The sequence below is a fragment of the Mytilus edulis genome, chromosome 4 (genome assembly GCF_963676685.1).
Source record: "Mytilus edulis chromosome 4, xbMytEdul2.2, whole genome shotgun sequence".
Classification (NCBI taxonomy): domain Eukaryota; kingdom Metazoa; phylum Mollusca; class Bivalvia; order Mytilida; family Mytilidae; genus Mytilus; species Mytilus edulis.
The window spans coordinates 51510478-51530888 of record NC_092347.1 but is presented as its reverse complement, the minus strand read 5'-3'; positions in this window follow the sequence as shown (position 1 = coordinate 51530888).

Below are 20411 nucleotides of genomic sequence, written 5' to 3'. Positions count from 1 at the left end.
CAACAATGAGCAAAGTCCAAACCCCATGGCATTTTTAAATCAAAACCAAAAGTTTGCTCTCCGCAGAGTGAATACTGCTTTTAAAAGTCCCATTTTAACATAAATAAAGCCTCTGTTTTTTTTTCAAACTATTCCAGAAAAAACAGATCTTATTGCCTATCGAATATAAACAAAGTTTGAAGAAAAACTGTAATGACGGAATAATACCCACGTGTGAAAACCCTGCCCAAGCCATGAGTGGTGTGGTGTCCTCCCTCCTCTTCATCTGTGCAGGCCGGGCCACGTAGAGGCTGTCTACCTGCAACAAAAAACTATAAATTAATATCATCTTTAAATACCGACTCTTTCCTGTTGCAATTTTTCAGAATTTAATCTTGATAAAGAAAGAATACTGTGGCATGATTGCCAATGAGAGACAACTCTCTGCAAGAGACCAAAATGACACAGAAACTAACAATTATAGGTAACCGTACGGCCTTCAACAATGAGCAAAGTCCAAACCCCATGGCATTTTTAAATCAAAACCAAAAGTTTGCTCTCCGCAGAGTGAATACTGCTTTTAAAAGTCCCATTTTAACATAAATAAAGCCTCTGTTTTTTTTTCAAACTATTCCAGAAAAAAACAGATCTTATTGCCTATCGAATATAAACAAAGTTTGAAGAAAAACTGTAATGACGGAATAATACCCACGTGTGAAAACCCTGCCCAAGCCATGAGTGGTGTGGTGTCCTCCCTCCTCTTCATCTGTGCAGGCCGGGCCACGTAGAGGCTGTCTACCTGCAACAAAAAACTATAAATTAATATCATCTTTAAATACCGACTCTTTCCTGTTGCAATTTTTCAGAATTTAATCTTGATAAAGAAAGAATAATGTGGTATGATTGCCAATGAGAGACAACTCTCCGCAAGAGACCAAAATGACACAGAAACTAACAATTATAGGTAACCGTACGGCCTTCAACAATGAGCAAAGTCCAAACCCCATGGCATTTTTAAATCAAAACCAAAAGTTTGCTCTCCGCAGAGTGAATACTGCTTTTAAAAGTCCCATTTTAACATAAATAAAGCCTCTGTTTTTTTTCCAAACTATTCCAGAAAAAACAGATCTTATTGCCTATCGAATATAAACAAAGTTTTAAGAAAAACTGTAATGACGGAATAATACCCACGTGTGAAAACCCTGCCCAAGCCATGAGTGGTGTGGTGTCCTCCCTCCTCTTCATCTGTGCAGGCCGGGCCACGTAGAGGCTGTCTACCTGCAACAAAAAACTATAAATTAATATCATCTTTAAATACCGACTCTTTCCTGTTGCAATTTTTCAGAATTTAATCTTGATAAAGAAAGAATAATGTGGCATGATTGCCAATGAGAGACAACTCTCCGCAAGAGACCAAAATGACACAGAAACTAACAATTATAGGTAACCGTACGGCCTTCAACAATGAGCAAAGTCCAAACCCCATGGCATTTTTAAATCAAAACCAAAAGTTTGCTCTCCGCAGAGTGAATACTGCTTTTAAAAGTCCCATTTTAACATAAATAAAGCCTCTGTTTTTTTTTCAAACTATTCCAGAAAAAACAGATCTTATTGCCTATCGAATATAAACAAAGTTTGAAGAAAAACTGTAATGACGGAATAATACCCACGTGTGAAAACCCTGCCCAAGCCATGAGTGGTGTGGTGTCCTCCCTCCTCTTCATCTGTGCAGGCCGGGCCACGTAGAGGCTGTCTACCTGCAACAAAAAACTATAAATTAATATCATCTTTAAATACCGACTCTTTCCTGTTGCAATTTTTCAGAATTTAATCTTGATAAAGAAAGAATAATGTGGTATGATTGCCAATGAGAGACAACTCTCCGCAAGAGACCAAAATGACACAGAAACTAACAATTATAGGTAACCGTACGGCCTTCAACAATGAGCAAAGTCCAAACCCCATGGCATTTTTAAATCAAAACCAAAAGTTTGCTCTCCGCAGAGTGAATACTGCTTTTAAAAGTCCCATTTTAACATAAATAAAGCCTCTGTTTTTTTTTCAAACTATTCCAGAAAAAACAGATCTTATTGCCTATCGAATATAAACAAAGTTTGAAGAAAAACTGTAATGACGGAATAATACCCACGTGTGAAAACCCTGCCCAAGCCATGAGTGGTGTGGTGTCCTCCCTCCTCTTCATCTGTGCAGGCCGGGCCACGTAGAGGCTGTCTACCTGCAACAAAAAACTATAAATTAATATCATCTTTAAATACCGACTCTTTCCTGTTGCAATTTTTCAGAATTTAATCTTGATAAAGAAAGAAAAATGTGGTATGATTGCCAATGAGAGACAACTCTCCGCAAGAGACCAAAATGACACAGAAACTAACAATTATAGGTAACCGTACGGCCTTCAACAATGAGCAAAGTCCAAACCCCATGGCATTTTTAAATCAAAACCAAAAGTTTGCTCTCCGCAGAGTGAATACTGCTTTTAAAAGTCCCATTTTAACATAAATAAAGCCTCTGTTTTTTTTTCAAACTATTCCAGAAAAAACAGATCTTATTGCCTATCGAAAATAAACAAAGTTTGAAGAAAAACTGTAATGACGGAATAATACCCACGTGTGAAAACCCTGCCCAAGCCATGAGTGGTGTGGTGTCCTCCCTCCTCTTCATCTGTGCAGGCCGGGCCACGTTGAGGCTGTCTACCTGCAACAAAAAACTATAAATTAATATCATCTTTAAATACCGACTCTTTCTTGTTGCAATTTTTCAGAATTTAATCTTGATAAAGAAAGAAGATGTGGTATGATTGCCAATGAGAGACAACTCTCCGCAAGAGACCAAAATGACACAGAAACTAACAATTATAGGTAAACGTACGGCCTTCAACAATGAGCAAAGTCCAAACCCCATGGCATTTTTAAATCAAAACCAAAAGTTTGCTCTCCGCAGAGTGAATACTGCTTTTAAAAGTCCCATTTTAACATAAATAAAGCCTCTGTTTTTTTTTTCAAACTATTCCAGAAAAAACAGATCTTATTGCCTATCGAATATAAACAAAGTTTTAAGAAAAACTGTAATGACGGAATAATACCCACGTGTGAAAACCCTGCCCAAGCCATGAGTGGTGTGGTGTCCTCCCTCCTCTTCATCTGTGCAGGCCGGGCCACGTAGAGGCTGTCTACCTGCAACAAAAAACTATAAATTAATATCATCTTTAAATACCGACTCTTTCCTGTTGCAATTTTTCAGAATTTAATCTTGATAAAGAAAGAAGATGTGGTATGATTGCCAATGAGAGACAACTCTCCGCAAGAGACCAAAATGACACAGAAACTAACAATTATAGGTAAACGTACGGCCTTCAACAATGAGCAAAGTCCAAACCCCATGGCATTTTTAAATCAAAACCAAAAGTTTGCTCTCCGCAGAGTGAATACTGCTTTTAAAAGTCCCATTTTAACATAAATAAAGCCTCTGTTTTTTTTTCAAACTATTCCAGAAAAAACAGATCTTATTGCCTATCGAATATAAACAAAGTTTTAAGAAAAACTGTAATGACGGAATAATACCCACGTGTGAAAACCCTGCCCAAGCCATGAGTGGTGTGGTGTCCTCCCTCCTCTTCATCTGTGCAGGCCGGGCCACGTAGAGGCTGTCTACCTGCAACAAAAAACTATAAATTAATATCATCTTTAAATACCGACTCTTTCCTGTTGCAATTTTTCAGAATTTAATCTTGATAAAGAAAGAATAATGTGGTATGATTGCCAATGAGAGACAACTCTCCGCAAGAGACCAAAATGACACAGAAACTAACAATTATAGGTAACCGTACGGCCTTCAACAATGAGCAAAGTCCAAACCCCATGGCATTTTTAAATCAAAACCAAAAGTTTGCTCTCCGCAGAGTGAATACTGCTTTTAAAAGTCCCATTTTAACATAAATAAAGCCTCTGTTTTTTTTTCAAACTATTCCAGAAAAAACAGATCTTATTGCCTATCGAATATAAACAAAGTTTGAAGAAAAACTGTAATGACGGAATAATACCCACGTGTGAAAACCCTGCCCAAGCCATGAGTGGTGTGGTGTCCTCCCTCCTCTTCATCTGTGCAGGCCGGGCCACGTAGAGGCTGTCTACCTGCAACAAAAAACTATAAATTAATATCATCTTTAAATACCGACTCTTTCCTGTTGCAATTTTTCAGAATTTAATCTTGATAAAGAAAGAATAATGTGGTATGATTGCCAATGAGAGACAACTCTCCGCAAGAGACCAAAATGACACAGAAACTAACAATTATAGGTAACCGTACGGCCTTCAACAATGAGCAAAGTCCAAACCCCATGGCATTTTTAAATCAAAACCAAAAGTTTGCTCTCCGCAGAGTGAATACTGCTTTTAAAAGTCCCATTTTAACATAAATAAAGCCTCTGTTTTTTTTTCAAACTATTCCAGAAAAAACAGATCTTATTGCCTATCGAATATAAACAAAGTTTGAAGAAAAACTGTAATGACGGAATAATACCCACGTGTGAAAACCCTGCCCAAGCCATGAGTGGTGTGGTGTCCTCCCTCCTCTTCATCTGTGCAGGCCGGGCCACGTAGAGGCTGTCTACCTGCAACAAAAAACTATAAATTAATATCATCTTTAAATACCGACTCTTTCCTGTTGCAATTTTTCAGAATTTAATCTTGATAAAGAAAGAAAAATGTGGTATGATTGCCAATGAGAGACAACTCTCCGCAAGAGACCAAAATGACACAGAAACTAACAATTATAGGTAACCGTACGGCCTTCAACAATGAGCAAAGTCCAAACCCCATGGCATTTTTAAATCAAAACCAAAAGTTTGCTCTCCGCAGAGTGAATACTGCTTTTAAAAGTCCCATTTTAACATAAATAAAGCCTCTGTTTTTTTTTCAAACTATTCCAGAAAAAACAGATCTTATTGCCTATCGAAAATAAACAAAGTTTGAAGAAAAACTGTAATGACGGAATAATACCCACGTGTGAAAACCCTGCCCAAGCCATGAGTGGTGTGGTGTCCTCCCTCCTCTTCATCTGTGCAGGCCGGGCCACGTTGAGGCTGTCTACCTGCAACAAAAAACTATAAATTAATATCTTTAAATACCGACTCTTTCTTGTTGCAATTTTTCAGAATTTAATCTTGATAAAGAAAGAAGATGTGGTATGATTGCCAATGAGAGACAACTCTCCGCAAGAGACCAAAATGACACAGAAACTAACAATTATAGGTAAACGTACGGCCTTCAACAATGAGCAAAGTCCAAACCCCATGGCATTTTTAAATCAAAACCAAAAGTTTGCTCTCCGCAGAGTGAATACTGCTTTTAAAAGTCCCATTTTAACATAAATAAAGCCTCTGTTTTTTTTTTCAAACTATTCCAGAAAAAACAGATCTTATTGCCTATCGAATATAAACAAAGTTTTAAGAAAAACTGTAATGACGGAATAATACCCACGTGTGAAAACCCTGCCCAAGCCATGAGTGGTGTGGTGTCCTCCCTCCTCTTCATCTGTGCAGGCCGGGCCACGTAGAGGCTGTCTACCTGCAACAAAAAACTATAAATTAATATCATCTTTAAATACCGACTCTTTCCTGTTGCAATTTTTCAGAATTTAATCTTGATAAAGAAAGAAGATGTGGTATGATTGCCAATGAGAGACAACTCTCCGCAAGAGACCAAAATGACACAGAAACTAACAATTATAGGTAAACGTACGGCCTTCAACAATGAGCAAAGTCCAAACCCCATGGCATTTTTAAATCAAAACCAAAAGTTTGCTCTCCGCAGAGTGAATACTGCTTTTAAAAGTCCCATTTTAACATAAATAAAGCCTCTGTTTTTTTTTCAAACTATTCCAGAAAAAACAGATCTTATTGCCTATCGAATATAAACAAAGTTTTAAGAAAAACTGTAATGACGGAATAATACCCACGTGTGAAAACCCTGCCCAAGCCATGAGTGGTGTGGTGTCCTCCCTCCTCTTCATCTGTGCAGGCCGGGCCACGTAGAGGCTGTCTACCTGCAACAAAAAACTATAAATTAATATCATCTTTAAATACCGACTCTTTCCTGTTGCAATTTTTCAGAATTTAATCTTGATAAAGAAAGAATAATGTGGTATGATTGCCAATGAGAGACAACTCTCCGCAAGAGACCAAAATGACACAGAAACTAACAATTATAGGTAACCGTACGGCCTTCAACAATGAGCAAAGTCCAAACCCCATGGCATTTTTAAATCAAAACCCAAAGTTTGCTCTCCGCAGAGTGAATACTGCTTTTAAAAGTCCCATTTTAACATAAATAAAGCCTCTGTTTTTTTTTCAAACTATTCCAGAAAAAACAGATCTTATTGCCTATCGAATATAAACAAAGTTTGAAGAAAAACTGTAATGACGGAATAATACCCACGTGTGAAAACCCTGCCCAAGCCATGAGTGGTGTGGTGTCCTCCCTCCTCTTCATCTGTGCAGGCCGGGCCACGTAGAGGCTGTCTACCTGCAACAAAAAACTATAAATTAATATCATCTTTAAATACCGACTCTTTCCTGTTGCAATTTTTCAGAATTTAATCTTGATAAAGAAAGAATAATGTGGTATGATTGCCAATGAGAGACAACTCTCCGCAAGAGACCAAAATGACACAGAAACTAACAATTATAGGTAACCGTACGGCCTTCAACAATGAGCAAAGTCCAAACCCCATGGCATTTTTAAATCAAAACCAAAAGTTTGCTCTCCGCAGAGTGAATACTGCTTTTAAAAGTCCCATTTTAACATAAATAAAGCCTCTGTTTTTTTTTCAAACTATTCCAGAAAAAACAGATCTTATTGCCTATCGAATATAAACAAAGTTTGAAGAAAAACTGTAATGACGGAATAATACCCACGTGTGAAAACCCTGCCCAAGCCATGAGTGGTGTGGTGTCCTCCCTCCTCTTCATCTGTGCAGGCCGGGCCACGTAGAGGCTGTCTACCTGCAACAAAAAACTATAAATTAATATCATCTTTAAATACCGACTCTTTCCTGTTGCAATTTTTCAGAATTTAATCTTGATAAAGAAAGAATAATGTGGTATGATTGCCAATGAGAGACAACTCTCCGCAAGAGACCAAAATGACACAGAAACTAACAATTATAGGTAACCGTACGGCCTTCAACAATGAGCAAAGTCCAAACCCCATGGCATTTTTAAATCAAAACCAAAAGTTTGCTCTCCGCAGAGTGAATACTGCTTTTAAAAGTCCCATTTTAACATAAATAAAGCCTCTGGTTTTTTTTTTCAAACTATTCCAGAAAAAACAGATCTTATTGCCTATCGAATATAAACAAAGTTTTAAGAAAAACTGTAATGACGGAATAATACCCACGTGTGAAAACCCTGCCCAAGCCATGAGTGGTGTGGTGTCCTCCCTCCTCTTCATCTGTGCAGGCCGGGCCACGTAGAGGCTGTCTACCTGCAACAAAAAACTATAAATTAATATCATCTTTAAATACCGACTCTTTCCTGTTGCAATTTTTCAGAATTTAATCTTGATAAAGAAAGAATAATGTGGTATGATTGCCAATGAGAGACAACTCTCCGCAAGAGACCAAAATGACACAGAAACTAACAATTATAGGTAACCGTACGGCCTTCAACAATGAGCAAAGTCCAAACCCCATGGCATTTTTAAATCAAAACCCAAAGTTTGCTCTCCGCAGAGTGAATACTGCTTTTAAAAGTCCCATTTTAACATAAATAAAGCCTCTGTTTTTTTTTCAAACTATTCCAGAAAAAACAGATCTTATTGCCTATCGAATATAAACAAAGTTTGAAGAAAAACTGTAATGACGGAATAATACCCACGTGTGAAAACCCTGCCCAAGCCATGAGTGGTGTGGTGTCCTCCCTCCTCTTCATCTGTGCAGGCCGGGCCACGTAGAGGCTGTCTACCTGCAACAAAAAACTATAAATTAATATCATCTTTAAATACCGACTCTTTCCTGTTGCAATTTTTCAGAATTTAATCTTGATAAAGAAAGAATAATGTGGTATGATTGCCAATGAGAGACAACTCTCCGCAAGAGACCAAAATGACACAGAAACTAACAATTATAGGTAACCGTACGGCCTTCAACAATGAGCAAAGTCCAAACCCCATGGCATTTTTAAATCAAAACCCAAAGTTTGCTCTCCGCAGAGTGAATACTGCTTTTAAAAGTCCCATTTTAACATAAATAAAGCCTCTGTTTTTTTTTCAAACTATTCCAGAAAAAACAGATCTTATTGCCTATCGAATATAAACAAAGTTTGAAGAAAAACTGTAATGACGGAATAATACCCACGTGTGAAAACCCTGCCCAAGCCATGAGTGGTGTGGTGTCCTCCCTCCTCTTCATCTGTGCAGGCCGGGCCACGTAGAGGCTGTCTACCTGCAACAAAAAACTATAAATTAATATCATCTTTAAATACCGACTCTTTCCTGTTGCAATTTTTCAGAATTTAATCTTGATAAAGAAAGAATAATGTGGTATGATTGCCAATGAGAGACAACTCTCCGCAAGAGACCAAAATGACACAGAAACTAACAATTATAGGTAACCGTACGGCCTTCAACAATGAGCAAAGTCCAAACCCCATGGCATTTTTAAATCAAAACCAAAAGTTTGCTCTCCGCAGAGTGAATACTGCTTTTAAAAGTCCCATTTTAACATAAATAAAGCCTCTGTTTTTTTTTCAAACTATTCCAGAAAAAACAGATCTTATTGCCTATCGAATATAAACAAAGTTTGAAGAAAAACTGTAATGACGGAATAATACCCACGTGTGAAAACCCTGCCCAAGCCATGAGTGGTGTGGTGTCCTCCCTCCTCTTCATCTGTGCAGGCCGGGCCACGTAGAGGCTGTCTACCTGCAACAAAAAACTATAAATTAATATCATCTTTAAATACCGACTCTTTCCTGTTGCAATTTTTCAGAATTTAATCTTGATAAAGAAAGAATAATGTGGTATGATTGCCAATGAGAGACAACTCTCCGCAAGAGACCAAAATGACACAGAAACTAACAATTATAGGTAACCGTACGGCCTTCAACAATGAGCAAAGTCCAAACCCCATGGCATTTTTAAATCAAAACCAAAAGTTTGCTCTCCGCAGAGTGAATACTGCTTTTAAAAGTCCCATTTTAACATAAATAAAGCCTCTGGTTTTTTTTTTCAAACTATTCCAGAAAAAACAGATCTTATTGCCTATCGAATATAAACAAAGTTTGAAGAAAAACTGTAATGACGGAATAATACCCACGTGTGAAAACCCTGCCCAAGCCATGAGTGGTGTGGTGTCCTCCCTCCTCTTCATCTGTGCAGGCCGGGCCACGTAGAGGCTGTCTACCTGCAACAAAAAACTATAAATTAATATCATCTTTAAATACCGACTCTTTCCTGTTGCAATTTTTCAGAATTTAATCTTGATAAAGAAAGAATAATGTGGTATGATTGCCAATGAGAGACAACTCTCCGCAAGAGACCAAAATGACACAGAAACTAACAATTATAGGTAACCGTACGGCCTTCAACAATGAGCAAAGTCCAAACCCCATGGCATTTTTAAATCAAAACCAAAAGTTTGCTCTCCGCAGAGTGAATACTGCTTTTAAAAGTCCCATTTTAACATAAATAAAGCCTCTGTTTTTTTTTCAAACTATTCCAGAAAAAACAGATCTTATTGCCTATCGAATATAAACAAAGTTTGAAGAAAAACTGTAATGACGGAATAATACCCACGTGTGAAAACCCTGCCCAAGCCATGAGTGGTGTGGTGTCCTCCCTCCTCTTCATCTGTGCAGGCCGGGCCACGTAGAGGCTGTCTACCTGCAACAAAAAACTATAAATTAATATCATCTTTAAATACCGACTCTTTCCTGTTGCAATTTTTCAGAATTTAATCTTGATAAAGAAAGAATAATGTGGTATGATTGCCAATGAGAGACAACTCTCCGCAAGAGACCAAAATGACACAGAAACTAACAATTATAGGTAACCGTACGGCCTTCAACAATGAGCAAAGTCCAAACCCCATGGCATTTTTAAATCAAAACCAAAAGTTTGCTCTCCGCAGAGTGAATACTGCTTTTAAAAGTCCCATTTTAACATAAATAAAGCCTCTGGTTTTTTTTTTCAAACTATTCCAGAAAAAACAGATCTTATTGCCTATCGAATATAAACAAAGTTTGAAGAAAAACTGTAATGACGGAATAATACCCACGTGTGAAAACCCTGCCCAAGCCATGAGTGGTGTGGTGTCCTCCCTCCTCTTCATCTGTGCAGGCCGGGCCACGTAGAGGCTGTCTACCTGCAACAAAAAACTATAAATTAATATCATCTTTAAATACCGACTCTTTCCTGTTGCAATTTTTCAGAATTTAATCTTGATAAAGAAAGAATAATGTGGTATGATTGCCAATGAGAGACAACTCTCCGCAAGAGACCAAAATGACACAGAAACTAACAATTATAGGTAACCGTACGGCCTTCAACAATGAGCAAAGTCCAAACCCCATGGCATTTTTAAATCAAAACCAAAAGTTTGCTCTCCGCAGAGTGAATACTGCTTTTAAAAGTCCCATTTTAACATAAATAAAGCCTCTGTTTTTTTTTCAAACTATTCCAGAAAAAACAGATCTTATTGCCTATCGAATATAAACAAAGTTTGAAGAAAAACTGTAATGACGGAATAATACCCACGTGTGAAAACCCTGCCCAAGCCATGAGTGGTGTGGTGTCCTCCCTCCTCTTCATCTGTGCAGGCCGGGCCACGTAGAGGCTGTCTACCTGCAACAAAAAACTATAAATTAATATCATCTTTAAATACCGACTCTTTCCTGTTGCAATTTTTCAGAATTTAATCTTGATAAAGAAAGAATAATGTGGTATGATTGCCAATGAGAGACAACTCTCCGCAAGAGACCAAAATGACACAGAAACTAACAATTATAGGTAACCGTACGGCCTTCAACAATGAGCAAAGTCCAAACCCCATGGCATTTTTAAATCAAAACCAAAAGTTTGCTCTCCGCAGAGTGAATACTGCTTTTAAAAGTCCCATTTTAACATAAATAAAGCCTCTGGTTTTTTTTCAAACTATTCCAGAAAAAACAGATCTTATTGCCTATCGAATATAAACAAAGTTTGAAGAAAAACTGTAATGACGGAATAATACCCACGTGTGAAAACCCTGCCCAAGCCATGAGTGGTGTGGTGTCCTCCCTCCTCTTCATCTGTGCAGGCCGGGCCACGTAGAGGCTGTCTACCTGCAACAAAAAACTATAAATTAATATCATCTTTAAATACCGACTCTTTCCTGTTGCAATTTTTCAGAATTTAATCTTGATAAAGAAAGAATAATGTGGTATGATTGCCAATGAGAGACAACTCTCCGCAAGAGACCAAAATGACACAGAAACTAACAATTATAGGTAACCGTACGGCCTTCAACAATGAGCAAAGTCCAAACCCCATGGCATTTTTAAATCAAAACCAAAAGTTTGCTCTCCGCAGAGTGAATACTGCTTTTAAAAGTCCCATTTTAACATAAATAAAGCCTCTGGTTTTTTTTCAAACTATTCCAGAAAAAACAGATCTTATTGCCTATCGAATATAAACAAAGTTTGAAGAAAAACTGTAATGACGGAATAATACCCACGTGTGAAAACCCTGCCCAAGCCATGAGTGGTGTGGTGTCCTCCCTCCTCTTCATCTGTGCAGGCCGGGCCACGTAGAGGCTGTCTACCTGCAACAAAAAACTATAAATTAATATCATCTTTAAATACCGACTCTTTCCTGTTGCAATTTTTCAGAATTTAATCTTGATAAAGAAAGAATAATGTGGTATGATTGCCAATGAGAGACAACTCTCCGCAAGAGACCAAAATGACACAGAAACTAACAATTATAGGTAACCGTACGGCCTTCAACAATGAGCAAAGTCCAAACCCCATGGCATTTTTAAATCAAAACCAAAAGTTTGCTCTCCGCAGAGTGAATACTGCTTTTAAAAGTCCCATTTTAACATAAATAAAGCCTCTGTTTTTTTTCAAACTATTCCAGAAAAAACAGATCTTATTGCCTATCGAATATAAACAAAGTTTGAAGAAAAACTGTAATGACGGAATAATACCCACGTGTGAAAACCCTGCCCAAGCCATGAGTGGTGTGGTGTCCTCCCTCCTCTTCATCTGTGCAGGCCGGGCCACGTAGAGGCTGTCTACCTGCAACAAAAAACTATAAATTAATATCATCTTTAAATACCGACTCTTTCCTGTTGCAATTTTTCAGAATTTAATCTTGATAAAGAAAGAAGATGTGGTATGATTGCCAATGAGAGACAACTCTCCGCAAGAGACCAAAATGACACAGAAACTAACAATTATAGGTAACCGTACGGCCTTCAACAATGAGCAAAGTCCAAACCCCATGGCATTTTTAAATCAAAACCAAAAGTTTGCTCTCCGCAGAGTGAATACTGCTTTTAAAAGTCCCATTTTAACATAAATAAAGCCTCTGGTTTTTTTTCAAACGATTCCAGAAAAAACAGATCTTATTGCCTATCGAATATAAACAAAGTTTGAAGAAAAACTGTAATGACGGAATAATACCCACGTGTGAAAACCCTGCCCAAGCCATGAGGTGTGTGGTGTCCTCCCTCCTCTTCATCTGTGCAGGCCGGGCCACGTAGAGGCTGTCTACCTGCAACAAAAAACTATAAATTAATATCATCTTTAAATACAGACTCTTTCCTGTTGCAATTTTTTCAGAATTTAATCTTGATAAAGAAAGAATAATGTGGTATGATTGCCAATGAGAGACAACTCTCCGCAAGAGACCAAAATGACACAGAAACTAACAATTATAGGTAACCGTACGGCCTTCAACAATGAGCAAAGTCCAAACCCTATGGCATTTTTAAATCAAAACCAAAAGTTTGCTCTCCGCAGAGTGAATACTGCTTTTAAAAGTCCCATATTTTAACATAAATAAAGCCTCTGTTTTTTTTTCAAACTATTCCAGAAAAAACAGATCTTATTGCCTATCGAATATAAACAAAGTTTGAAGAAAAACTGTAATGACGGAATAATACCCACGTGTGAAAACCCTGCCCCAGCCATGAGTGGTGTGGTGTCCTCCCTCCTCTTCATCTGTGCAGGCCGGGCCACGTAGAGGCTGTCTACCTGCAACAAAAAACTATAAATTAATATCATCTTTAAATACCGACTCTTTCCTGTTGCAATTTTTCAGAATTTAATCTTGATAAAGAAAGAATAATGTGGTATGATTGCCAATGAGAGACAACTCTCCGCAAGAGACCAAAATGACACAGAAACTAACAATTATAGGTAACCGTACGGCCTTCAACAATGAGCAAAGTCCAAACCCCATGGCATTTTTAAATCAAAACCAAAAGTTTGCTCTCCGCAGAGTGAATACTGCTTTTAAAAGTCCCATTTTAACATAAATAAAGCCTCTGGTTTTTTTTCAAACTATTCCAGAAAAAACAGATCTTATTGCCTATCGAATATAAACAAAGTTTGAAGAAAAACTGTAATGACGGAATAATACCCACGTGTGAAAACCCTGCCCAAGCCATGAGGTGTGTGGTGTCCTCCCTCCTCTTCATCTGTGCAGGCCGGGCCACGTAGAGGCTGTCTACCTGCAACAAAAAACTATAAATTAATATCATCTTTAAATACCGACTCTTTCCTGTTGCAATTTTTTCAGAATTTAATCTTGATAAAGAAAGAATAATGTGGTATGATTGCCAATGAGAGACAACTCTCCGCAAGAGACCAAAATGACACAGAAACTAACAATTATAGGTAACCGTACGGCCTTCAACAATGAGCAAAGTCCAAACCCTATGGCATTTTTAAATCAAAACCAAAAGTTTGCTCTCCGCAGAGTGAATACTGCTTTTAAAAGTCCCATTTTAACATAAATAAAGCCTCTGGTTTTTTTTCAAACTATTCCAGAAAAAACAGATCTTATTGCCTATCGAATATAAACAAAGTTTGAAGAAAAACTGTAATGACGGAATAATACCCACGTGTGAAAACCCTGCCCAAGCCATGAGTGGTGTGGTGTCCTCCCTCCTCTTCATCTGTGCAATCCGGGCCACGTAGAGGCTGTCTACCTGCAACAAAAAACTATAAATTAATATCATCTTTAAATACCGACTCTTTCCTGTTGCAATTTTTCAGAATTTAATCTTGATAAAGAAAGAATAATGTGGTATGATTGCCAATGAGAGACAACTCTCCGCAAGAGACCAAAATGACACAGAAACTAACAATTATAGGTAACCGTACGGCCTTCAACAATGAGCAAAGTCCAAACCCCATGGCATTTTTAAATCAAAACCAAAAGTTTGCTCTCCGCAGAGTGAATACTGCTTTTAAAAGTCCCATTTTAACATAAATAAAGCCTCTGTTTTTTTTTCAAACTATTCCAGAAAAAACAGATCTTATTGCCTATCGAATATAAACAAAGTTTGAAGAAAAACTGTAATGACGGAATAATACCCACGTGTGAAAACCCTGCCCCAGCCATGAGTGGTGTGGTGTCCTCCCTCCTCTTCATCTGTGCAGGCCGGGCCACGTAGAGGCTGTCTACCTGCAACAAAAAACTATAAATTAATATCATCTTTAAATACCGACTCTTTCCTGTTGCAATTTTTCAGAATTTAATCTTGATAAAGAAAGAATAATGTGGTATGATTGCCAATGAGAGACAACTCTCCGCAAGAGACCAAAATGACACAGAAACTAACAATTATAGGTAACCGTACGGCCTTCAACAATGAGCAAAGTCCAAACCCCATGGCATTTTTAAATAAAAACCAAAAGTTTGCTCTCCGCAGAGTGAATACTGCTTTTAAAAGTCCCATTTTAACATAAATAAAGCCTCTGTTTTTTTTTCAAACTATTCCAGAAAAAACAGATCTTATTGCCTATCGAATATAAACAAAGTTTGAAGAAAAACTGTAATGACGGAATAATACCCACGTGTGAAAACCCTGCCCAAGCCATGAGTGGTGTGGTGTCCTCCCTCCTCTTCATCTGTGCAGGCCGGGCCACGTAGAGGCTGTCTACCTGCAACAAAAAACTATAAATTAATATCATCTTTAAATACCGACTCTTTCCTGTTGCAATTTTTCAGAATTTAATCTTGATAAAGAAAGAATAATGTGGTATGATTGCCAATGAGAGACAACTCTCCGCAAGAGACCAAAATGACACAGAAACTAACAATTATAGGTAACCGTACGGCCTTCAACAATGAGCAAAGTCCAAACCCCATGGCATTTTTAAATCAAAACCCAAAGTTTGCTCTCCGCAGAGTGAATACTGCTTTTAAAAGTCCCATTTTAACATAAATAAAGCCTCTGTTTTTTTTTTCAAACTATTCCAGAAAAAACAGATCTTATTGCCTATCGAATATAAACAAAGTTTGAAGAAAAACTTTAATGACGGAATAATACCCACGTGTGAAAACCCTGCCCAAGACATGAGTGGTGTGGTGTCCTCCCTCCTCTTCATCTGTGCAGGCCGGGACACGTAGAGGCTGTCTACCTGCAACAAAAAACTATAAATTAATATCATCTTTAAATACCGACTCTTTCCTGTTGCAATTTTTCAGAATTTAATCTTGATAAAGAAAGAATAATGTGGTAGGATTGCCAATGAGAGACAACTCTCTGCAAGAGACCAAAATGACACAGAAACTAACAATTATAGGTAACCGTACGGCCTTCAACAATGAGCAAAGTCCAAACCCCATGGCATTTTTAAATCAAAACCAAAAGTTTGCTCTCCGCAGAGTGAATACTGCTTTTAAAAGTCCCATTTTAACATAAATAAAGCCTCTGTTTTTTTTTCAAACTATTCCAGAAAAAACAGATCTTATTGCCTATCGAATATAAACAAAGTTTGAAGAAAAACTGTAATGACGGAATAATACCCACGTGTGAAAACCCTGCCCAAGCCATGAGTGGTGTGGTGTCCTCCCTCCTCTTCATCTGTGCAGGCCGGGCCACGTAGAGGCTGTCTACCTGCAACAAAAAACTATAAATTAATATCATCTTTAAATACCGACTCTTTCCTGTTGCAATTTTTCAGAATTTAATCTTGATAAAGAAAGAATAATGTGGTATGATTGCCAATGAGAGACAACTCTCCGCAAGAGACCAAAATGACACAGAAACTAACAATTATAGGTAACCGTACGGCCTTCAACAATGAGCAAAGTCCAAACCCCATGGCATTTTTAAATCAAAACCCAAAGTTTGCTCTCCGCAGAGTGAATACTGCTTTTAAAAGTCCCATTTTAACATAAATAAAGCCTCTGTTTTTTTTTTCAAACTATTCCAGAAAAAACAGATCTTATTGCCTATCGAATATAAACAAAGTTTGAAGAAAAACTTTAATGACGGAATAATACCCACGTGTGAAAACCCTGCCCAAGACATGAGTGGTGTGGTGTCCTCCCTCCTCTTCATCTGTGCAGGCCGGGACACGTAGAGGCTGTCTACCTGCAACAAAAAACTATAAATTAATATCATCTTTAAATACCGACTCTTTCCTGTTGCAATTTTTCAGAATTTAATCTTGATAAAGAAAGAATAATGTGGTAGGATTGCCAATGAGAGACAACTCTCTGCAAGAGACCAAAATGACACAGAAACTAACAATTATAGGTAACCGTACGGCCTTCAACAATGAGCAAAGTCCAAACCCCATGGCATTTTTAAATCAAAACCAAAAGTTTGCTCTCCGCAGAGTGAATACTGCTTTTAAAAGTCCCATTTTAACATAAATAAAGCCTCTGTTTTTTTTTCAAACTATTCCAGAAAAAACAGATCTTATTGCCTATCGAATATAAACAAAGTTTGAAGAAAAACTGTAATGACGGAATAATACCCACGTGTGAAAACCCTGCCCAAGCCATGAGTGGTGTGGTGTCCTCCCTCCTCTTCATCTGTGCAGGCCAGGCCACGTAGAGGCTGTCTACCTGCAACAAAAAACTATAAATTAATATCATCTTTAAATACCGACTCTTTCCTGTTGCAATTTTTCAGAATTTAATCTTGATAAAGAAAGAATAATGTGGTATGATTGCCAATGAGAGACAACTCTCCGCAAGAGACCAAAATGACACAGAAACTTACAATTATAGGTAACCGTACGGCCTTCAACAATGAGCAAAGTCCAAACCCCATGGCATTTTTAAATCAAAACCCAAAGTTTGCTCTCCGCAGAGTGAATACTGCTTTTAAAAGTCCCATTTTAACATAAATAAAGCCTCTGTTTTTTTTTCAAACTATTCCAGAAAAAACAGATCTTATTGCCTATCGAATATAAACAAAGTTTGAAGAAAAACTGTAATGACGGAATAATACCCACGTGTGAAAACCCTGCCCAAGCCATGAGTGGTGTGGTGTCCTCCCTCCTCTTCATCTGTGCAGGCCGGGCCACGTAGAGGCTGTCTACCTGCAACAAAAAACTATAAATTAATATCATCTTTAAATACCGACTCTTTCCTGTTGCAATTTTTCAGAATTTAATCTTGATAAAGAAAGAATAATGTGGTATGATTGCCAATGAGAGACAACTCTCCGCAAGAGACCAAAATGACACAGAAACTAACAATTATAGGTAACCGTACGGCCTTCAACAATGAGCAAAGTCCAAACCCCATGGCATTTTTAAATCAAAACCAAAAGTTTGCTCTCCGCAGAGTGAATACTGCTTTTAAAAGTCCCATTTTAACATAAATAAAGCCTCTGGTTTTTTTTCAAACTATTCCAGAAAAAACAGATCTTATTGCCTATCGAATATAAACAAAGTTTGAAGAAAAACTGTAATGACGGAATAATACCCACGTGTGAAAACCCTGCCCAAGCCATGAGTGGTGTGGTGTCCTCCCTCCTCTTCATCTGTGCAGGCCGGGCCACGTAGAGGCTGTCTACCTGCAACAAAAAACTATAAATTAATATCATCTTTAAATACCGACTCTTTCCTGTTGCAATTTTTCAGAATTTAATCTTGATAAAGAAAGAATAATGTGGTATGATTGCCAATGAGAGACAACTCTCCGCAAGAGACCAAAATGACACAGAAACTAACAATTATAGGTAACCGTACGGCCTTCAACAATGAGCAAAGTCCAAACCCCATGGCATTTTTAAATCAAAACCAAAAGTTTGCTCTCCGCAGAGTGAATACTGCTTTTAAAAGTCCCATTTTAACATAAATAAAGCCTCTGTTTTTTTTTCAAACTATTCCAGAAAAAACAGATCTTATTGCCTATCGAATATAAACAAAGTTTGAAAGAAAAACTGTAATGACGGAATAATACCCACGTGTGAAAACCCTGCCCAAGCCATGAGTGGTGTGGTGTCCTCCCTCCTCTTCATCTGTGCAGGCCGGGCCACGTAGAGGCTGTCTACCTGCAACAAAAAACTATAAATTAATATCATCTTTAAATACCGACTCTTTCCTGTTGCAATTTTTCAGAATTTAATCTTGATAAAGAAAGAATAATGTGGTATGATTGCCAATGAGAGACAACTCTCCGCAAGAGACCAAAATGACACAGAAACTAACAATTATAGGTAACCGTACGGCCTTCAACAATGAGCAAAGTCCAAACCCCATGGCATTTTTAAATCAAAACCAAAAGTTTGCTCTCCGCAGAGTGAATACTGCTTTTAAAAGTCCCTTTTTAACATAAATAAAGCCTCTGTTTTTTTTCAAACTATTCCAGAAAAAACAGATCTTATTGCCTATCGAATATAAACAAAGTTTGAAGAAAAACTGTAATGACGGAATAATACCCACGTGTGAAAACCCTGCCCAAGCCATGAGTGGTGTGGTGTCCTCCCTCCTCTTCATCTGTGCAGGCCGGGCCACGTAGAGGCTGTCTACCTGCAACAAAAAACTATAAATTAATATCATCTTTAAATACCGACTCTTTCCTGTTGCAATTTTTCAGAATTTAATCTTGATAAAGAAAGAATAATGTGGTATGATTGCCAATGAGAGACAACTCTCCGCAAGAGACCAAAATGACACAGAAACTAACAATTATAGGTAACCGTACGGCCTTCAACAATGAGCAAAGTCCAAACCCCATGGCATTTTTAAATCAAAACCAAAAGTTTGCTCTCCGCAGAGTGAATACTGCTTTTAAAAGTCCCTTTTTAACATAAATAAAGCCTCTGTTTTTTTTCAAACTATTCCAGAAAAAACAGATCTTATTGCCTATCGAATATAAACAAAGTTTGAAGAAAAACTGTAATGACGGAATAATACCCACGTGTGAAAACCCTGCCCAAGCCATGAGTGGTGTGGTGTCCTCCCTCCTCTTCATCTGTGCAGGCCGGGCCACGTAGAGGCTGTCTACCTGCAACAAAAAACTATAAATTAATATCATCTTTAAATACCGACTCTTTCCTGTTGCAATTTTTCAGAATTTAATCTTGATAAAGAAAGAATAATGTGGTATGATTGCCAATGAGAGACAACTCTCCGCAAGAGACCAAAATGACACAGAAACTAACAATTATAGGTAACCGTACGGCCTTCAACAATGAGCAAAGTCCAAACCCCATGGCATTTTTAAATCAAAACCAAAAGTTTGCTCTCCGCAGAGTGAATACTGCTTTTAAAAGTCCCATTTTAACATAAATAAAGCCTCTGTTTTTTTTTCAAACTATTCCAGAAAAAACAGATCTTATTGCCTATCGAATATAAACAAAGTTTGAAGAAAAACTGTAATGACGGAATAATACCCACGTGTGAAAACCCTGCCCAAGCCATGAGTGGTGTGGTGTCCTCCCTCCTCTTCATCTGTGCAGGCCGGGCCACGTAGAGGCTGTCTACCTGCAACAAAAAACTATAAATTAATATCATCTTTAAATACCGACTCTTTCCTGTTGCAATTTTTCAGAATTTAATCTTGATAAAGAAAGAATAATGTGGTATGATTGCCAATGAGAGACAACTCTCCGCAAGAGACCAAAATGACACAGAAACTAACAATTATAGGTAACCGTACGGCCTTCAACAATGAGCAAAGTCCAAACCCCATGGCATTTTTAAATCAAAACCCAAAGTTTGCTCTCCGCAGAGTGAATACTGCTTTTAAAAGTCCCATTTTAACATAAATAAAGCCTCTGTTTTTTTTTTCAAACTATTCCAGAAAAAACAGATCTTATTGCCTATCGAATATAAACAAAGTTTGAAGAAAAACTTTAATGACGGAATAATACCCACGTGTGAAAACCCTGCCCAAGCCATGAGTGGTGTGGTGTCCTCCCTCCTCTTCATCTGTGCAGGCCGGGCCACGTAG